This window comes from Uranotaenia lowii, chromosome 1 (genome assembly GCF_029784155.1).
Source record: "Uranotaenia lowii strain MFRU-FL chromosome 1, ASM2978415v1, whole genome shotgun sequence".
Classification (NCBI taxonomy): domain Eukaryota; kingdom Metazoa; phylum Arthropoda; class Insecta; order Diptera; family Culicidae; genus Uranotaenia; species Uranotaenia lowii.
Window position 1 is genome coordinate 7,730,125 of NC_073691.1, and position 20,297 is coordinate 7,750,421.

The 20,297-nt window shown below is 41.0% G+C and overlaps 1 protein-coding gene across 1 annotated transcript in view; it reads left to right on the top strand.

The window, feature by feature from the left end:
• LOC129747699 (ectopic P granules protein 5 homolog) overlaps positions 1–20,297 on the top strand; it is a 176,372-nt gene that overhangs the window by 92,601 nt on the left and 63,474 nt on the right. Inside the window, exon 5 of the mRNA XM_055742021.1 lies at positions 3,020–3,100. The gene's annotated coding sequence lies outside the window, so the exon portion shown is untranslated. The remainder of the gene's footprint in view (positions 1–3,019; positions 3,101–20,297) is intronic.

Consider the following 20,297-nt stretch of genomic DNA (forward strand, 5'->3'; position numbering starts at 1 on the left):
TCGCAAAACTCGTCAAGCCCAAATGGAATTACGATAGAACAACTTTCTTCCATATTGCTCCTCGATCGTTGGACCAAGCGCGCCCATTCGATTCGAATGATAATTGTAGGTACCAACCAGCTCAGCGGCCCAGATTCACCCAATTTGGAGCGTTGTCGTCGTCAATTCAAGTAGCATAAGTCTCCTCAACAAGAATAGAAAGTAAGCAAAACAAATCATGTAGTAATTGCTTTAGGCCTGAAAAACGACCGTTTTACGTAATACCTTCGAACAGCGGCAGGCAATGGCCACTTAATGACCACTTTCGGGGTTTCTTGCTTGTGTTTTCTACCTCACTCTTCATACGACTAAGAACTCCCGAACGGGGGCGATTGCGTGCCCGTTGCGTGATTAGGCACGTTTACTCGAATGTGCCTTTTTGACAAATTGCCCCATTATCTTCTGAACTTAGTGCTGCTCGAATTGATTAGGTACCTACCTACCTGCTAAGAAATTCAGTCGACTTACTTGATTGGTGTTTTATTTTGTCAAAATTGTTTGTTTTTGTTTCGATTGTAGTCGCCTCAACGGGGTTTATGTCATTCAGCGATTTACTGTTTATAAACACTAATTGATTCCATTGAATATTAACGTTGCATTCAATGGTCACTAGATTCAGACAGCTTCCTGCCTTGACCGAAGACTAAACAAATGCACCAAGAGCCTCCTTTGACCTCGGCCTTTTCAAATCCGAGCACTGGAATTGTTGTTTACTTTTCTTCTTACGATGAAGAAGATGATGATGACGGACGACCCGGCTAAGACAACAACAACCCAATCATTATGTAGACCGTAAGAGGTACTTTTTAAGTTATGTTTACTTACCCACCGACGAAATGCCACAACAACGGAAAGCAGGCAAACGTATATTGTTGTTTTTGTTGTTGTTGAGTTGGGGTATTTACTGGTCCATGTTTCTATTGTCAAAGCGGCGATGGGCGTTGTTGTTGGTTTTCTGTTCAAACATCATCGTCATCACAAAACAAAAGTCAACATTGTGGCCCGATGTCATAACAAAACGGAGAAAAATGGCTAACGACAAAATTGACCCTTTCGGATAATTTGGGGTTTGCAGAAAATAACCCAGTGCAAAGTGCAGCTCGTAGAAAAGGAAGCACCCACTACATGTTATGACATTCTCAGCTATTTATCATTCTCGACGGGGGTTCGTCGCTGGAATTTGCGTTCAAATATCCTTGGGGAGATGTGAGCTTATTTATTCCGGAATATGTGAGCTAGTAAAAGTTATAGTTTTGTTTCAGTGTTGCAATACGTGATTTAAAATAATTGCCGCAACTTGGAAGCCCCGTATCTCTACCAGTATCATAATAAAAACATCATTGCTTCACGCCTTTTTCCATTAAAATTGCAAGTTACACCTCTAACATCATAATTGGTCCGGTTTGGACCAAGTCTACGCTTAGAGCTAGAGGACTTGAACCTACCCCTTGCAGTTTGAGCAACAGATTCAGGTGACAGGTTACCTTTTTCCTCTTTGGATCGAATTACAAATTCAGATTACAGTCGCAGTCCGTACCGGCTTGGATCTTTCAGAGCAGCCTCGTTTCGTTACATTGGGAAACCAGATATTGCAACAATCATGCTGCTTCGGTTTTGTCACTGTAGAGGTGTGTTCACTGGATAAAAGGGATTGATATCAAATTATCGATCTCATCATTTGAAAGCTCGAAACAAGTTGTAGGTGAGGTACTCACCTAGTAGCTGTATCTTGTTTACATTATTGATGATGACATTTGAAACACCATCATCCTTGATCGACAGTTCGCACAACAGCTCAGCAGCTAGTGGGAAAGTCCGGTTTATGGTTGAAATTGTACCGGAAATAGAGATAGTGTTTACTTCCTTGTGATTTTTTTTTTGCTAAATGAAAGGTTTCAACAGTCTCATTGAAAGTTTGAAAAAGTCTTACAAAGGTGTGTACCGAGCACAACTACTTGGTAGGTTGAAACATTCAAAGACGAAAAGACTATTGATTGAAAATACTCTCGAAATGTATAAGTGCATACCATAGGGTGGTAATAGAAGTTCATCGTATAGTTTCAAAAGGGAACTATTTGCATTTGGTTGACAGGCCCCCAAAAAAAAACGACCTGTGGAAAAATTCTGCTCCATAGGACTTGATTTAAGAGTGCCTTTAATTTGCTAAAAGTATATAGGTACATGAAAAAAAAAATCTGAGATACAAAGTGCCGAATCTCGGTTGGATACTCGGTCCAATACGATTGGATTTTTTCGCGGACCGTAAGGTGTTAAGATAATGTATTCATGTAATGTATTACGAACAATTTGACAATTTTGAGCAATTTCTAGAACTTTGGACAGTTTAAAAAATTTGTTCAATTCAACCATTTTGACCATTCTGACTATTTTTAAATTTCTGACAATTTTTACACATTTGATTTTTTTACCTTTTTCAAAAATTTTTAAATTTAACAGTTTGTCAATTTTTTGATCATTTCTGTTTCGATTTTAGACTTTAGTCTTCATTTAGAGTTTTGCCGACTAAGCGTTGATCGGCAGATGTTTCGAAAATCAATTGTAATCAATTTTGATAGTTTAGGAGTTTGATCATAAGTAGGAGTAATTAATCATAAAAAAAAACGCGACCTAAACCTTGCTTGGACAGGAAGTGCATTTGTTTTGCAAATATCCATCAAAACTAATTGTTGGATCTGGTTTAAAAATTTGCACCATCAATTCGATGGTATTTCATAACAAATCCGGTTCGAACGAGCCTAAACTGACCGATCACTCGCCCTTCTTTCGTCCCATATGGTTCCTCCTGTATGATATGGATTAACCGGTTCACATCAAACAGCAGAGACCGGCCTCATCTCGCTCGGATGATGGCTTTTGCGCTACCAGGTTTTTTTTCCTCTGGCTCCACCATTTCTCCGACGGTTAGTCAACGCATCTTCAACATCTGTCTAACCAGTTATGGCTTTTTCTATCTTTTCAGGTTCAACTAGGCAGCGATGACGAAGTTCCGGCAGCTTCTTCGATACGACCAGCAGAGAGCCCGATAAGGGGACCACATCTCGTAAGTGCTTTTTTGTCTACACTTATTTCAAGTATTGATACAAGACGTGATCCCATCACCGGGAGGAAAAGAGACAAAAAAAAAGACTTTAAAGAAGAAAGTGCCCCCGGTCATCCCCTATTACAGACTGCTGATGTCGACTATTACAGCATCCCACTAAGGTTGATGACCACCTTAACAGCCCTCCCGTACGAGAAACGAAAATCACCACCATTAATCGTGGATTCATTGGCTTTTTTTAGGGGGAAATTTTCATTCTGCGCCAAAAGTTGCCGCACCCCGAAGGGGGTTTCCGCGCTAATTAGGCCCTAAGGGAAGAAACAACGAAAAAATGTCACTTTTGGAACGTATTTTGTCAAGCGTTTCCATATTTGGGGACGACACGCTTGAAGACCTACCCCGAGCTGAGATAGTTGAATAAACGAACGGATCGCGTAAGAAACTAATTGCCCTGGGGCGAAATTTCGCTTCCAGTCCTTCCCTTTTTTTGGCTTTCTTTTAATGACCTTTTTTCGACTTTCAGACCCAATATGCGAATGATTTTTTTTGGCCTAAGACAATATTTTTACTGACTTATAATCAATAAATTTCATTTTGGATGTCCAATATTTTTCTCGTAAATATGAAGTGTAAGAAGAACTACAATAAACAATGAACAAGAATTTCTGAACATTTTTTTAGAAATTCTTCCATAAACTATCGAGACTTTGTGAAAACACTCTCGAGGGTTTTATAATGGACGATTCTGAGGGGCCTGTCCAGATTTTCTTAAGAATACCCTCGATTTTTTCTGACTCTCAACAGCTGCTAAAGGATTCAGAAGACTTTCTGATTAGATTTTCCAGAGTTTATGAAAAAAGTTTTAAGATTGATGGAAGAAAGACAAAAATTACGAAACAGTCTCTCAAGAGATTTACCAGGAACTCTCGAGGCATTTTGAAAGATCCTCCAGAGTTCCTACAGAGACCCTCAACAGTTCCTTAAAAACTACTTAATAGGCTCTTTAAAAGTTTCTGGGAGTGCTCTCCAAATTTCCTGAAGGAATTCTTCTGAAGCAATTTATTTGAAAAAAGAGCTCCTAAAAACTCAAGAGTTTTTAGTGGAACTAACAAGAGTTCCTGGAAGTACTTTCAAGAGCTCATTAAGGAATTCTCAATCGTTCCTGGAGAGACTCTCAGAAGTTCCTGGGAATCTCAAGAGCTAATGAGAGGACGCTTTCTGAAGAAACTCTCAAAAGTTCCAGGAATGGCCCTAAAATAGTCCTGGAGTTACTACAACGGTTCCTAGAGGGAGTCACAAAAAAAAAGTTCTTAGAGGACTCTCGTAAATCTTTTGAAAAGGATTCTCAAGTGTTCCTGGAAGGAATTCTCAAAAGTTCCAGGAATGATCCTCATGAGATCCTATATGTCCGACAACGGTCCCTAGAGGGACGCACAAGAGATCCAGAAGGAACTTTCAAAAGTTTTTGGAGGCCCCCGTTAATGTTCCTAGAAGAACTCTTTGAAGTTTCTAAAGGGACTCTCAAGAGTTCTTGGAGGGACCTGTAAATGTGTAAATGTTCTTGGACCTTTCTGAAGGTACTCACAAGAAATCCTGAAGGAACTCAACGAGTTCCTTGATGGACTCTCAGGAGTTTCTGAGAGGATCTTAAGGGATCCTCGATGGCTTCCCATGAGCCCATCGGGGCTCTCAAGAGGTCCTGCAGGCACTCTTAAGAATTTTTGAGGTACTCTAGAAAATTCAAGAAATCCTGAGAACATAAAGACACTTTGATGCTCTTTAGACATTCTTGAGAGTAATTAAAGGGACTTTATAAAGTTTTTGTAAATATTCTCTAGAGTTTCAGGAAGGACTTCACATAAATTCTGCAAGGACTCTCAAGAATTTTGGAGGGATCTAAAGTTTAAGAGTGCCTTAAGACACTCTCAAGAGTTGATGAAAACACTCTAAGATCCGAAAGCCATTCTCAAGAGTTCTTGAAGACAATCTGAGTTCCTTAAAGCATACTCAGGAGCTCCTAGAGGAACTTTTAAGGGTTTCAGGAGAGACTCTAAAAAGTTTCTGTTGATATTCTCAAAAGCTCCTAGAGATTCTCAAGAATTCCTGTAGGGCCTCGCAAGCGTTCTGAAGAGACTCTCGAAATTACCTGGTGGGACTATGAAAAGTTCCTAGAGGGACTTTCAAGAGTTCCTGGAGATACTATCAAAAGTTGCAGGAGAACCTCGTAAATGATCCTGGAGGGATTCCAAAAATCCCCAGAAGGATCTCTAAGAGGTCTTAGAACTCAAGGGTTACTGTGTGGAGTCAAGAGTTTCCGAACGTACTTCCAAGAGTTTCCGGAAGTACACACAAAAGCCCTGAAGGAACTTTTAAGAGTACTCAAGAGAAGACTCTCAAAAGATTCTAAAGACACTCTGAGTTCCTAAAAACATTCTCAAGAGTATCTGAAGACTAAATTTTTAGGGACGAATGCCTCTTGTGGAGTTAAAATCCCTTTAAAATGAAAAAAAAAGAAAAAAAAATTGTTTTGTAGACAACTCAAGATAAACAGTACCCAGTACCAAGATAAAAATCGAACCCATGCTTCCGATGTTTCTTGAAATATTCCCAAGAGTTTCTTGAGGGACTCTTGAGGCCTCTAGGGCTTCCCAAAAGCCTTCTGGGACTCTCAAGAGATCCTACAGGCACTCTCAGGGATTTTTGAGGGACTCTCGAATGAATTCTTGAGTACATGGAGACACTAAAAGTTTCTCTAGACATTCTGAGTTTCTAAAGACACTCTCAAGGAGAATGCGGGAACTCTCAAAGGTCTTTGTAGTGACTCCTAAAAGTTTCTGGAGACATTCTCTAGAGTTTCTGTAGGGACTTAAACAGGTCTGGCAGGGACTTTTCAAGAATTCTGGACGGATCTTAAGAATCTTAAAATTGTATAGTGACATTATTTTTTGTTTTGTTTTTTTTTGTGATATTCTCAAGAGCTCCTGTGGGAACTCTCAAGAGCTCATGGAGAGATTCTCAAGAATTCCTAGCGGGAATGACCTTAGAGGGACTCTCAAAAGCTCCTGAAGGAACTCGCCAATGCTCATGAAGGGACCCTCAAAAGTTTCCAGAAGGATCCTCAAGAGGTCCTGGAAGTCCGCACATGAGTATTTGAGGGGAGTCATGAGTTCCTAGAGGTACTCACACGAGTTCCTGAAGGAACCTTCAAGTGTACTCAAGAGAAGATTTCTCAAGAGTTTCTGAAGACACTATGGGTTTCTAAAGACATTCTCAAGAGTTCCTGGAAGAACTCTTGAAAGTTTCTGGAGATATCCTCAAGAGTTTTTAGAGAGACTACACAAAACTTTTTTGTGAACAACTGAAGAAGAACATTTAACACCCAGTACCTAAACAGCAATCGAACCCATACCCCCAGTGTACCTTGAAATAATCTCAACAGTATCTTGAGGACCTCAAAAGAAATTCTTCAGGTATCCTGGAGAGATTCTTCAGGGACTCCCACGAGTTCTGGAGAATCTAAAAAATCTCAGAGTGCCAGAAGAAATTCTCAAGAGTTCCTGAAGACACTCTCCAGAGCTCCTAGAGGAACTTTCAATACTTTCTAGAGGTACTCTGGAAAATTCTTTAAGAGATTCTCAAAGGTCCAAGAGGAATCTAAAGCATTCTTGAAGACATTCACAAGAATCTTTAAGAGTACTCCCAAAATTTTCTTAAATAATTCTCAAGAGTTCCTGAACTTTCTTTTAAAGTTCTTAAAGAGATTCTCAATAATTCCTCCGATGATTCTCACTCAAGGCCTCCTGATTGAATGCTCAAAAATTCCCGAAGGAACGCTTAAGAATTTCCTTACGGGGTTTCCTCATAGACCTTTCAAGTTTTCCAGGGAGTCTGGCGAGGGAGTTTTTCGCGATTTACCCGTAAGTCACTCAAGGTTGTCTGCAGTTATCAAACTCTAATCATCGTAAGTCGCATGGCTCGAGATAATTAAACATTTATCGCGTATTTATGTTATACTCGAAAGGTTGATCCATTGATCGTAAGGCATTTCACAGGTTATAAAACTCCTATTGACAACTCCAAAACATTCGTCACGCACTAATTTGGGGCAGCCATAAATGAGCGGATGAGTTTTCCTGATTGTCCATTTCATCGCACGTTTCATTAGCCTCGAAATTGCCCATTCGAGGTGATCAAACATTGTAATATGTGCCTATCCCCAGGCCATAAATGCATTTAAAAACCATGCCATAACCTTTGGCGATCGCATTGGTCCAGAGTCAAAGTATCAATGAATGAAACGCCTATAGGCAGCGTGAAAGCTTCATTTCAGCCAGCCCAACTTCTGGCCAAAGCTGTCAATGTGCGATCAACCTCGCTGCAACACAGCCTCTAATATTCAAAAGTTCCCGCCCAGCGGAAATCTGAATCCGCCGCGTCGATTTGACTTCGACGTAGAGAAAGGTCGTAATCATATTTTGTTTTTTTTTTTTTTTGGTTTTTTTTCGTGTCAGAAAAGTTTTACGCAATTTTGTCGTCTCCCGTGGGTCGTGAGATTCGCGAGATAAGTGACCATTATAGCTTGTTGCAAAAATATAAAAACAGAAAAAGAAACAGATCACCCCAGGGCCGGTTGGATCGGCAAAACTTCGGAGCGAACCTGCTGACGATTGTAATTTGAATAAAACAAAGTCACGAAAGATAAATTGTTTATCCTTCTTCGGCTGGTTAAAATTAAAAATTTGTTTCATTCAAAAGTGAGGCACTTTTAAGGAAAAGTTCATCAGCAGGTTCGTCGTCGTCTGACGATTTGGGACAAATCTTTGTTGCGTGACGCTGGGCGGTCATTTTATTGACCATCTACGCCCTTTTCGTGCAAACACGAATAGCGCAGATCAGCCTACTTTGACTTTATCAGCGATCGTCCCGGGGTCAAAGGAAATAAAATCATTCAGCCTACTCAGATCGATGCCACGATCATCAATGGTAGTAGCCTTCCTGCGAGGAGGGTTCAAAACGGCGCAGTTATCGATCCAAGTAGGGGTGTCATCAAATCCAATCACCCAATAAACACAAAACCGGCTTTTTGCGCTCACTATGTTAGTGGGAAAAAATATTTCTCCGTTCCAGAGGGACGAGAATTAGGTAAACAACATATTTATCCCTCGTCGCCGTCCGCTATATTTGGATGTAAAACACCCGCAGGGCTGCCATCGCCATCGCCTTCATCGGGACAGGTTTCTCGGTGTCATAAACCTAAGCTTTTTATGAATTTTTGATATGTGGGTTAGATGTGATTGGGCTCGCTCGCGACGTTGTTTTGGGGTCGCCAGCGGGATGGATATAAACATTTGAGCGTATTATGCAAGTTTGTGCAAGTTGTCAGTCAGTCAGCGATCGCCCCGTGGATCGCTAAAAGTCAATCACTGGAACTGGCTGCGATATTAGATGTTGTATTTAATTTCCTTGGTCTGGGCTGGGATAACACTGCAAGGGGAAAAATGATGTAATCCTTGCATAAAACAGGTTCGGTGATGACCCGCTTAAACGGGGCTAAGATTTGTTTATGATCATTCGTAACAATTCGAATTCATTGATTCAAAACTGTTAGGAAGGCATCAGGACGACCAATCAGTCATACGACCTGTTGGACGTACTTATGCTGACCTGAAAACTTTCCGTTGTAGAATTTTTAAGAGTTTAAGGCACTTTAAAGCTTTTGAAATCTCGAATCCCTAAAGGGATTCCAAAAAGTATTTTTTAAGTTCAAAGAGTTTTCAAAATAATTCATTCTGAACATAAAGCGAATTTTGAGACCTCCTGGAAAACATTTTAAGAGTTTGTAATTGAGAGATCTCCAGAAGCACTTGCCTTCTTAAGAATGTCCTAAGAAACTCTTAGATTGTCTTGAAAGTACCCTCAGAAATTGCTTCAAACTCTAAAGATTCACTTCAGAAAACTTGAGAGTTTCTCCAGAAACTCTGTAGAAAACTCTTAAGAGTTTGAGAGATTCATGAAAATCTGTTAAAAAACTCTTGAGACATTTATCCGATATTTTTGAGGTTTTCTTAAAGAACTCTTGAAAATCTCTTCGAAAGTTCTTGATAAAATATCAGAAATTCTTAAGAGTTTCCCAGAAACGCTAGGGTCGCTTCAAAACTCTAAAGATAAACTTTTGAGAGTCACACCAAGAACTTAAAAGAGTACTTGCGATTCCTTATGTGAACTCCTGAGAGCCTTTCCATGAATACTTGAGAGCCCCTTCAGAAACTCTTGAAAGTTCTTCCGAAAACTCTTGAGAGTCCCTCTTGGAACCGTCAAGAGTCTTTTAAAGAACTCCTCTAAGAACACTTAACGATCCCTTCAGAAACTTTTGGAAACATTTTGAAGCACTTATAGTTTCTGTTTAGGAACATCAGATTTTTTTTTATTTGTACAGGAACTCTTGAAAGTTATCTAAGGTATCTACAGAAACTGATGGGAAACTTTAGAGTCACCACAGGAACTTTAAATAATTTCTTCAAAAACTCTTGAGAATCATCTCGGGAAATTTTAAAAGTCTCTTTAGGAACATTTGAGAATTCTTCAAAGAAATTTCAGGGGTCCCCCTAGAAACTTTTAAGAGTCTCTCCTAGAAATCTTAAATGTTTTTCCAGTAACTTTTGAGAGTTCTCTTCAAATTCTCTTCAAAATCTTATGAGAATCGCTTTAAAAACTCTTAAGAATCTTTTCATGTGCCTCAGAAACTCTAGGAAATCGCTCCTTAAACTCTTGGATATCCATTCAAGAATATTTCAGAGTCTCTTCAAGAACTATTGATTGCTCCTTCAGAAACTCTTGTTTAAGAGTCTCTTCAATAAGACTAAAATCTCTTCAAAACTTTCGAAAATTCATTCGGAAATCCTGAGACTTTCCCCAGAAAGTCTCGAGAGTCTCTTCAAGAACTCTCGAGAGACTCTTCAAGAACTCTTGAGAGTCCGTCCACGAACTTTTTAAAAGTCTCTCCTCCAGGAACTCTTAAGAGTTTTTTTAAAACCTCTATAAAATTCCTTCAAAAACTCTGGAAAATCGCTCCGAATGTTTTTGAGAGGAGTCTTAGAACCTTCACGAGAACTTTAAGAGTCTTTTAAGGAACTCTTGGCAATCCCTCCATAAACTACTGGGAGAACCTTCAGGAACACTTGAAAATCCTCTCAAAAAAAAAATTTAGAGTCTCTCCAAGAAATCTTGAAGGTCCTTCCAAGACCTTTTAAAAGTCCCTTCAAATTCTTAAGATCCCTCCCAGGAACTCTTGATAGTTCCCTTCAGGAACTTATTAGAATTTATTAAAAACTCTTGAAAATGTTTTCGGATACTCTTAAGGTTTCCCAGAAAAACTCTCGAGAGTTTCTTAGTGTACTTGAAAATCATTCCAAGCAATTTTAGGAGTGTTTTAAAGAACTCTTAAGAATTCCTCCAGAAACTCTTCAAAGTCTCTTAACGACCTCTTGAAAATTCCCTTAAAAATTTTAAGAATACCTCCATGAAATCTAAAGTGTGTCTCTGGAAACTTCTGAGATCCCTTCAAGAACTTTCAAGAGTTCCCCATGAACTGTTAATAGTCTTTACGAGAACTTTGAAGAGTCTCTCCAGGAACTTTCGAGAGTCCTTTTAGATAGTTTTATTGACAGCTCTACCAAGAAGTTGCTTCAGAAACTTTTGGACGTCCCATGAGGCAAAGTTTCTGTAGACTATGCACTAACTTTTTGTTGGTTCCATAAAATCCAAGCTGTCATCTCGATCGTAATGTAGAGAATTCAATTTCGCGTTGATATCTTGCGGATAAACTCCGGTATCTTTAAGTTTTGTTTCATGATGTACAAGAATGGATTTTTGGGTGGGTCGAAATTGATTTTCCCTCATTTTTTTCATTTGCTTCGAGACACCAGAAAGGCGCTTATTAAATTAATTCGATAATTTAGCACGGCCTAACCCTTCGACTTCAGCAGGCAAGAGCACCAGCGCGAGATCGGAATTCGATCGATGTTGCAATATCCTCCTCCAGTCAGTCAGCCGGCGACCAAGATCGTTGTTATTGGTAGCTTTTGGGGCAAGCAACGCTGAACTGACTGAACTTGTTTGGTCGTGCCATTGATGCGGTTTTTTTTTTGCTTGCTCGCTCTACCCCAGAAGGCTTAAAACATTAAATGCTCCATAATAAGCATGTTTACAGTCTTGCTCAATAAGAATGTATGTTAGTTGAATGGTGAGGTCTAGATGTGTGCGGATGTATGAATGTGTGAGTTCCCAAAGAAGGTGGCTGCCGCGAGCTTTGGGTGCTACCTATTCGGAGCATTCCAAACGATCTTTTCAATTCCATTGCAAATGCTTGCGTATTCCCACGATAGTTGTAGCTTTTGAACGAGCTAACATTAGGGTGATGTTTTTTTTTCGGGATGAATAAACCTACTTGGTTTAAAATCCCTGAGAAAAAAAGAATAAAACAAAAAGTGATGTTTTTTTCTGACAACTGACGATGACGATGACGACAATTTGAGGATTTTTTAAATTCAAACAAAACTGTTTATCCATAGACTGTTATAAAAAATTGAGCAAACTAGATTGTTGATAGTTCGACATCTGGCGGATGTTTAGTAAAAACTCCTATCCGGCGTTAAATGACAATCTTCAATGAAAGTGTAATTCAACAGCTGCCAAGCAATCTAAATTCCTAGATATCCATTATTATTCATAATTATCACTTTAGCTCTTATCGTGCCGTCGCTCTGCATAAACAGTGTCATCCCACTTTGCCGAGTGTATCGTCCATCGAAAAATTCGCCTCATGCGTAATCGACAGTCATGCATCTTGCATAAATAACATTCGAAATGTGGGTACTGCAGCTGCCTTCAGCTCGATCTCAATCGAGCCGGTCACATTTCGGCGATCGTTATCTCATCCACTTGTTCGCATGATTGAATGTCCGCGAGGCTCAATTCCATGAAGCCGAAAAAAAAAACAACTCAAAATTATCGACGTTTTGTTGGTGCTGATCACAGCACCAGAAAAAAATGTCATCTTTCACCTCACACTGTTGTCCGCCAACAAAAGAAAGCTCGATCGACGGAAACATTCGAACGCAGGAAAAAAAAGATCAACAATTGTTATGCAATCTACCCGGCGCGGCGACGGAATGGTAAAAATATTCCCAGTTGCGCGCGAACTGATCTGGACCTGCCATTATGTCGAACGCGAACGTGAAAATAAACCTGATCCCCGGACTTGGAATCGGACAACATTCACACAGAGATGGAGCCCGCCAAGCCTCCGGCCCTCTTCGGCGATTACAAGATCGGACCAGTCAGGGGCAGCACCCCAGTTTTCCCGATCGAGCGTTCGAAAATGGGCACACACGACCCCATTCTCTTTCCCCCTGCGAGAGGCTCAAGTTTACAATTCCAAAAACGGGGCCTCATTTAGGAGTAGGATTATGTAAAACTTTCACACAACTTCCACTTCCAAGATGGCGATGACGATGACGACAATCTTCGGAATCGGTTCCAGCGAACGCGGTTTACAATCAATAATATCTTTCGGGGCTCGCTTGGATGCTTGATGATAGTAATCTATCCGAGCTGGAGTCTCTTCTCGTCTGTCACTCGAGCACAATCGCGTTGTTTTGATTCGGGGTCACTCAAAATAAATGGAAACTGAGGTTGACGTTCCTTTGAGCTACGAATGATAAATTTCATAACTGGGCAATCCCATGGCAGATGATATGGGCTACTTTGTTGGAGGCCTTTTCGCGAATGCATTGTCATAGTAGGTTGTGAATTCGGTTGGTTTGTGAAGATCCTTAGTTAACTTGACACTTGATCCGCGATGCCAGGTAAATGTTTGACGTTTCGTAGTTAGGACAAATGTATGGCCGTTTTGAAAAGCTTTCCAAAAGCTCCCTCAATAATCTAAACTTTTCTATGGAGGACATGGTGTTTGCCTAACAACTCCCATAGCGATTCTTATGATAACATTCGAAGAGTGGGAGGTCAAATCTGGAAATTTGGTGCAAATAATTTCGCTGGACATCCCAGTTCAAGGTTTCTGTCGTTTGACATTTCGTTTCAATGATTATTCTTCCGTTGGACATCTGATCTCAACGAGCCTTCCACTTGTTGGCATTTTATTACAATACTAGCTGACCCGGTGTGCGTTGCAACACTTTCCAAAAATAAATGAAATTTCAAGAAATTATTCATTTTTTTTTGTAGGTTTATGAGTGCTCGGTGTATGCCAAAAAACTTGGATGGAAACCCCTCTTTTCTCTTCCCATCCGCAAATGCTGGAAGGAGGCAGGGATCCCATTTTTTCGTTATCTAAAGCTCTCATAACAAATTTGGTTATATTGATTGATAAGTTTTAAGCAATAGATCAACATTCATATGGGACCCGCTCCGTCCTTCCACTCTCCACTCTATACAAAAAAAACTCTGTTAAACCCCTTATCCATTTCCTATCTACTCACTGGAAAAAAGATGGTGTTTCAAATAATCATGAACCATTTCTCATGTCCAAATGATTTTCCAAGTCATATTCGATTCCATTTGTTTGATAAGTTCTTGGTTTACGCAAAAAAGAAATATGTGAGCTCCCCTTTTCCCTAACTTTATCCCCAATTGAAGGAGAAAGGAGTCTCGAATAAGCATGTAACCATTTTTCGTATGCAAATACCCTCACATGTCAAATTTGCTTCCATTTGCTCGAATAGTTCTCGAGTTATGCGAAAAATTGTAAAGAAGCCCCCTTCTCTCCTTCCTATCACCCCACTGGAAGGAGGCCGTAGCACTAAATGTGCATAGAAACATTCCTCGTTCTCAAATACCCTACCAAGCGAAATTTCTAAATACTGGATAAATTCTCGAGTGATGTAAAATATGGTATGAGTGCACCCTTCCACCTTAAAGTTTCCCCACAGGAAGAACAGAGGGTTCTCAAAATATCATAGAGACATTTTTCGTATTCAAATACCTTTTCATGCCAAATTTAGATCCATATGCTTTATAAGTTTTCCAATTATGATGGAAAATGTAAAAGAGCCTCCTCCCCTTTTTCTATCTCTTCACCAAAAGGAGAGAAGGGTATCAAATATTTATAGAACCCTTTCTCGTACCCAAATACTTCTCAAAGCCAAATTTGGTTCCATTTGCTCGAACAGTGCTCAAGTCATAAAATAAAAAAATATATAGAAGCCCCCCCGTCTCCCTGCATATATCCCCATCGGAAAAGGGAGGGGTCATAAATAACCATAGAAACATTTCTTGTGTTTCAATACCCTCCTATGCCAAATTTGGGTCCAATATCTTGATTAGTTCTCGAGTTATGTGAAAAATTGTAAAGTAGCCCCCCTCCACCCATTCTATCTCCTCACTGAAAGGAGGGAGGGGTATCTAATTCCAATCCTCGTATCCAAATACCACCCCATGCTAAATTTGATACCATTTGCTTGATGGGTTCTCGAGTTATTCAAAAAATTGTCTGAATAGTGAACAGACAGACAGACAGACAGACAGACAGAAATTCATTTTTATATATATAGATACCGGTGTAGCAGTGAGACGTGAGAAATTGAGTAGTTATGCCCGTAAGCACGTCTCACTGCTGTGGTTCCATAAAACACGGATTGATATCTCATTTCAGAACAGTGTCATACCATTATTTTATCAGCATCAGAACTAAATTTATATTTTTTAGACAACAAATGCTACCTACATTAACACGAACTTAATATGGAAGTATTTTTGTATATCTTTCAATTGGTTTTGATTCGATTGATAAAATACCAATCCGTGTCACATCCAGGCGTCATTTATTACCACGTGCTGTGTACAATTAAGCAAGAAAAAAACACATCTAGGTTGCATATCGCCCCCACGTGCATAAGAAATATAGGTACTTGGTTGAGAAACAGGCGCCTAAATGTTAAATTTTTCCCGTGATCAACGAACTATCCACTTGCGACGACGTTTGCTTGTCCATAGAGACGAAAAACATAACCTCAAAGGAAAGAAAACCTCTTAATATGGATACCATGACTTTTCAATTTCAGATTTTGGTAACAAAATCGATCGGCAAAATGTCAATCTGAGTCACATCTGGGCGTCATTCATAACCATGTGCTGTTCAAATGAGCAAGGAATCAAGTAGAAAAAAATCACATCAAGGCTTCATATCGCCACCACGTGCATTGAAAATATGCTTGGTTGAAAAATATGCGCCTAAATATTCCCACTGATCAGTATGCTATGCTTGGTTACTTTTCTCTTGCGACGTTGGCTCGCGACGCCTCGACCATGGAGACGAAAAACAAACCGCCCAAAGGAAAAAAAAATCTCGAGAAAATGTATGTCATGACTTTAATTTAATTCGAAAAACTACAAATTTAGTATGGAAACCCCCACTCTCTTAAGTCGGATGGGGTTGTAACTATTATAGAAACCATCTCCGGCCCCAAAAACCCTCAGATGCCAATTTTGACGATGATCGGTTCAGTAGTTTCCGAGTCTATAGGGAACAGACAGACAGACAAACATTCATTTTTATATATATAGATAAAGAAAAAATAATTTAATTTCTGTTTATGTCGAAAAAACAGCCCTCGAGAGCTTAACCATGTCCTGTTATCTGCTTTCACTTCATAGGCAGAAATCCGCTCTCGGGTTGCCATGGATACTCATCGAATATTCGAGCTGATTCTTAATCGCAGAGACCGGACGCATTGTATATCCAATATGTATCACGTATATCCCATCTATATCCGAAATTCCAACGGGGACCTCTGACCTTCACTTCTTCCATAGGCTGGCACTAAAATTCGCATAGACGAGTTCATCTTTCAGTAAAACAGAATCACTGACGAAGAATTCATCCTGCGCTGATTCAGTCGACTTCATTGCTAACGTGGAGTTAATTTGGTATTTCAGTGTCGGGGTTTACTACTTCAGAGAAAGTCTGCCCTGCGGCTTTATTTGTTGGAAACAGCTCTAATCGGTTACTCTTATACCAAGTTTCACGCAGTTACCCCACGAGCTCCACTACGTATTTAGAAGATCAATATTTATAGTTACAGTTCAACATGCGGGATCAAACGCACTCTCCACCAAAGACTCCCGAGAATTAGTTAGTTCTACTGCCACTCTACTTCTTGGGTTTTTCTCGATACTGATACTGAAAAGTCCCACGCGTGTGCTGGGACAGGCGCGAGTCCGGGATAAGCGGCTCTCGATCGGCACACGACGGGCATAAAGGAGTTCGGGTTTCGAATCGTTAGAGGAGAGATCAAGCCTTCAATCAACAAGAGGAGGGGTATAAGTGTCTACCTTGAGTCATTACGAAGAAAGGTCATATCTCCAGTCGTAAGGGAAGAGATCGGGCCTCGAGTCGTGAAGAGGAGAGGTTAATGTGGGAATCTCGAGTCATCGCGAGGAGATGTCGGTTCTCAAGTCGTTAGAGGAAAGTTCAGACTTCTAGTCGTAATGATGAGAGGTATTGCTGAAAGTGGTATCGTCTATGAGTATTGCCGATACTGAAATACCCTTTCTCTACGAAGTCCGCTGCCAAGTAGCTGTAGTCTCATCCCCTAAGCTGCATTGGTAGGAAACTGCAATCTCCAACTAACTCTTTGACAAAACAATCATGATTCGGGCGAACCTTGTGCTGTCCACATGGCAGTCCACAGGGCGTCCTGGCATATGCACTACATCACGTTGTCGGAGGTCGTGCTCAATCCACAAACTTTGAACATGTTAAATATTGATCAAACACAATGTGTTAAGATGTCTTATCGATGTCGCCGCAAGTGATCAAAGTGGTTGAAGCTGGTGTGGTACTTCATGAAGTATCCGTGATCAGTATCGCTTTGCGTGATTTAGAAATTCACCGCGCACCGCAGAGGCGATCTTATGTATCCGCTGATAGCTCCCAGGTTTATCAGTATCTACACTCTTTCAACCGTGAAAGGATTAGCTTAGGGATCGCCTAGGGATAAGACCCACGCCCTCCCTCACTAAGAATCCTCAGCGGTTTGGATACTGCGGTTTGGATACCGAAACCTGGAAAAGACAGGCAGGTTTTAGGTAGCTCAGAGCCTTTTTTCGGTCGCCAGGATTCGGAATTTTGCAGGTGGCAAAGGACTTTCCGAGTATCCCAGTACTTGAACTCCCCGGGTCACATACATCTTTGAAACATTCTAATTACAGATATCCAAAAACCATTTGATTAGCCTTAAAAAGAAATGACCCAAATAGCCGATCTTGCGGAATCTCGATCGGAGTACACAAAAGCTCTCTCCGTTTTACCCCCTACGGCCTTGGGAGTCTGACCTGATCCTGGCGTTCAGTTCGGTCTGGTCGAATCCCGGCCATATACTACTCGGGTGGTTCCCGGCGAAGGGTTCAGTCTGATCCTATTCAAATGACTTTACCGATGCTAAAAGTTGTTGTACCCTCGCCAATAGAATACACCCTTTTCCTACAAAGTTCACTGTGAAGAAGTCCTAACTGCTTTACTCATGGTAAACGACACTTCTTGGATACTCCCCGTAGGTTGAGTGATCGATCGTACTACGCACGCAAGGTACCCAAGAGCTTCTCTACGCAATAGATACTTGTAGATTTAGATAGTAGATTCCAGCGTGGAACTTTCGAGCAGAGTGCGTAGCTTTACTCGAAAGCTTAAAACCGCTGGTGTTATGTACTTCAGGAGACTAGTAACTAGTTAAAGTTGTGATCCCAAATTAAGCTCATAATCGCGAAAAAAAGCTAGAAAACCCGCTATACGCAAAACGCCTACCAATGAGCAGGTCGCTTCTGAAAAGAGACATTTAGGCACCCGATCAGCTTCATCATCCTGTGCACACTGTTGAGTCCCTGATCCTACTTATTCAGAGTCCTTTCTTCCACGAGATTCGAATAAGTCGACCATTGACCCGAAATCCGCACACAGCACTTCGTTCCATCCATCGTCGTCCAGACCATCGACCAGATCAGTCTGGTCAGCTTTCTGGAGAAGCCGTCCTCGTCTATGATTTTGGTGTTCACGGGATTTCCTAACTTGATCCCAATGAAGGGTCACGTCGACAGTTCGGATTTCCGCGGCTAGGCTTCGCCGCCACGAGCTTCCAGTTCTGCCTCTCCTTCGATGTCCATCCTGACGCCCGGGATCAGACTCCCTTACGTATTTCCTCACGTCAGGCGATTCACTCATTACTGTAGCAATAAACTTCCTTCTCTAGTAAACTCTCTATGCACAAAAAGTCTACCAATGAGCAGGCTGCTCCTGAAAAGAGATATTCCAGCGCCCGATCAGCTTCATCATCCTGTGCACACTGTTGAGTCTCTGACCCTGGTTATCCAGGGTCATTTTAGGCTAACTAGGGCCATTCCAAGGCTCAAAACAGATGTACTTGATTGAGCGTTTGAACTTCACATGATCACACGGTCCAACAGCAAACACATTTCGGTTTCGTGGAGAGCTAGAATATTGTACAGGAGTAGACCAAATATCGAGGAGTATCATCTAAGACCTGCAATGTCTTCACTCCCTTCAAAGCAACTTAATGTAGCTGGTCGTTAAGGAAGTAGTTCTCCACCAGTCTAGAGATGTATATGCCGGGATCCTCATTTGGAAGAGCGACAATGTAATCGCTGCCAAGTTAGCAGGTTAAAAGCCTAGCCGTTTTCTGATATTTGATTCCTGGCAGCAATTTACCAGTTTACAGAGGTATGCTGGGACCCTTTTTCGTATGGGATGACTAGATTGTAGACTCGTATGCCGAGGGGTTGCCCGATGGCTTTACAAAAAAAAATTGTGCAGCGACAAACGGATGATTCATGGCTTCTGACCTGACTTTTTTCTGAGAGGATCCCCGGCCCAACGAATTTCATTCCTGGTCCGACGACCTTCGATATCCCCGGTCCAATACCCATTCAAAGTATTCGGCGCGTTGGTCGTTTTTGACTTCCTGGATCAATATATTTATAGATGGCATAAGGTAGAATGTCTTCCTCTGGTCTTACCACAGATTAGGTTGATTTCGTCCTTTCCGGGAAGCTTTTTGGAAGGCCATTGATCCTTGAACTGATCGTCGATCCAGGAATCCACTTTGAAGGTCATCAAGCCGGGCTGTTAGGCCGGGTTGTTAGGCTTGAAAAAAAAATGTCGTAAAACCTTAGCCAGAAAGTGGTCAAGTCGCATACATTGCGAGATCGTTGAACCAGTGAAGGTCATCGAGCCGGAAACCAAACGGTTTGGCTTCACGACAGCCAAATGATTAGTCAAAAGTTACTTATCCTGGAAACGCAACACGTTACAAGCTACCTTATGGGAATCCTTTTTATCTAGCTTGACGCAATAGCCATTTAGACCACCGAGATTCATTATTTCGACTGAACCCGGGTGTAAACTCATGACCCTCAAGAATGATGAACTTGTTAACCCAAGTGAAAGATAATGAGCGTATTTATACCCAGTTATAAGATACAAAACCTATGTATTTTCTAACATATCTTAGGTACTCATCGATATGCACACGTTATGCAACCTTGTTCATTTTCGTGCTTAAAAGTACATCAAACAAGAGAAGGAAGTTTGGTACACCATCAAATTGGAAACTGTTTTCACAGCCTCGATCATCAAGATTCAATTGAGTATTTCGCCGAGCACACACAGAGCAAACAATTGCGGAACAATATAACTTAGCCTGATTGTAGGTTCAATTTTCGTGAATAGAGCAAATAATATAAACTGTGCCGATAATTGGCATCTCTATCGACGACTCCGTCTCGGGTATTGGCCCTGTCCATTGGTGCTTGGAAACAATGTAATTTGAGATACTCACTTCAAATACTCACCCACCAACCACCATTCAGGCTTTCTATCGTCAATGTGTAACAGCACTACGGACGTCATTCGGTAAAAGCCACTCGCAAAGGTCTTATTTTTTTCGCTGAAGGGCTCACTTTTTCTCTCGGTGCCCTTCAAGGCAGACACCACTGAAGAAAAGAAAACCTAATGATGGTGGCGCTTTCAAGGGACAAAACCCGTAATTTATTGAGCGCGAAATTGATGTGTGGTGGGTATTTATTGCAGAAGCCACACTCTATCCATCCACTAATAATCTGGTCACTGGTCTGGTCTGGTCTGGTCATGTCTGGCCAGTTCAATGAT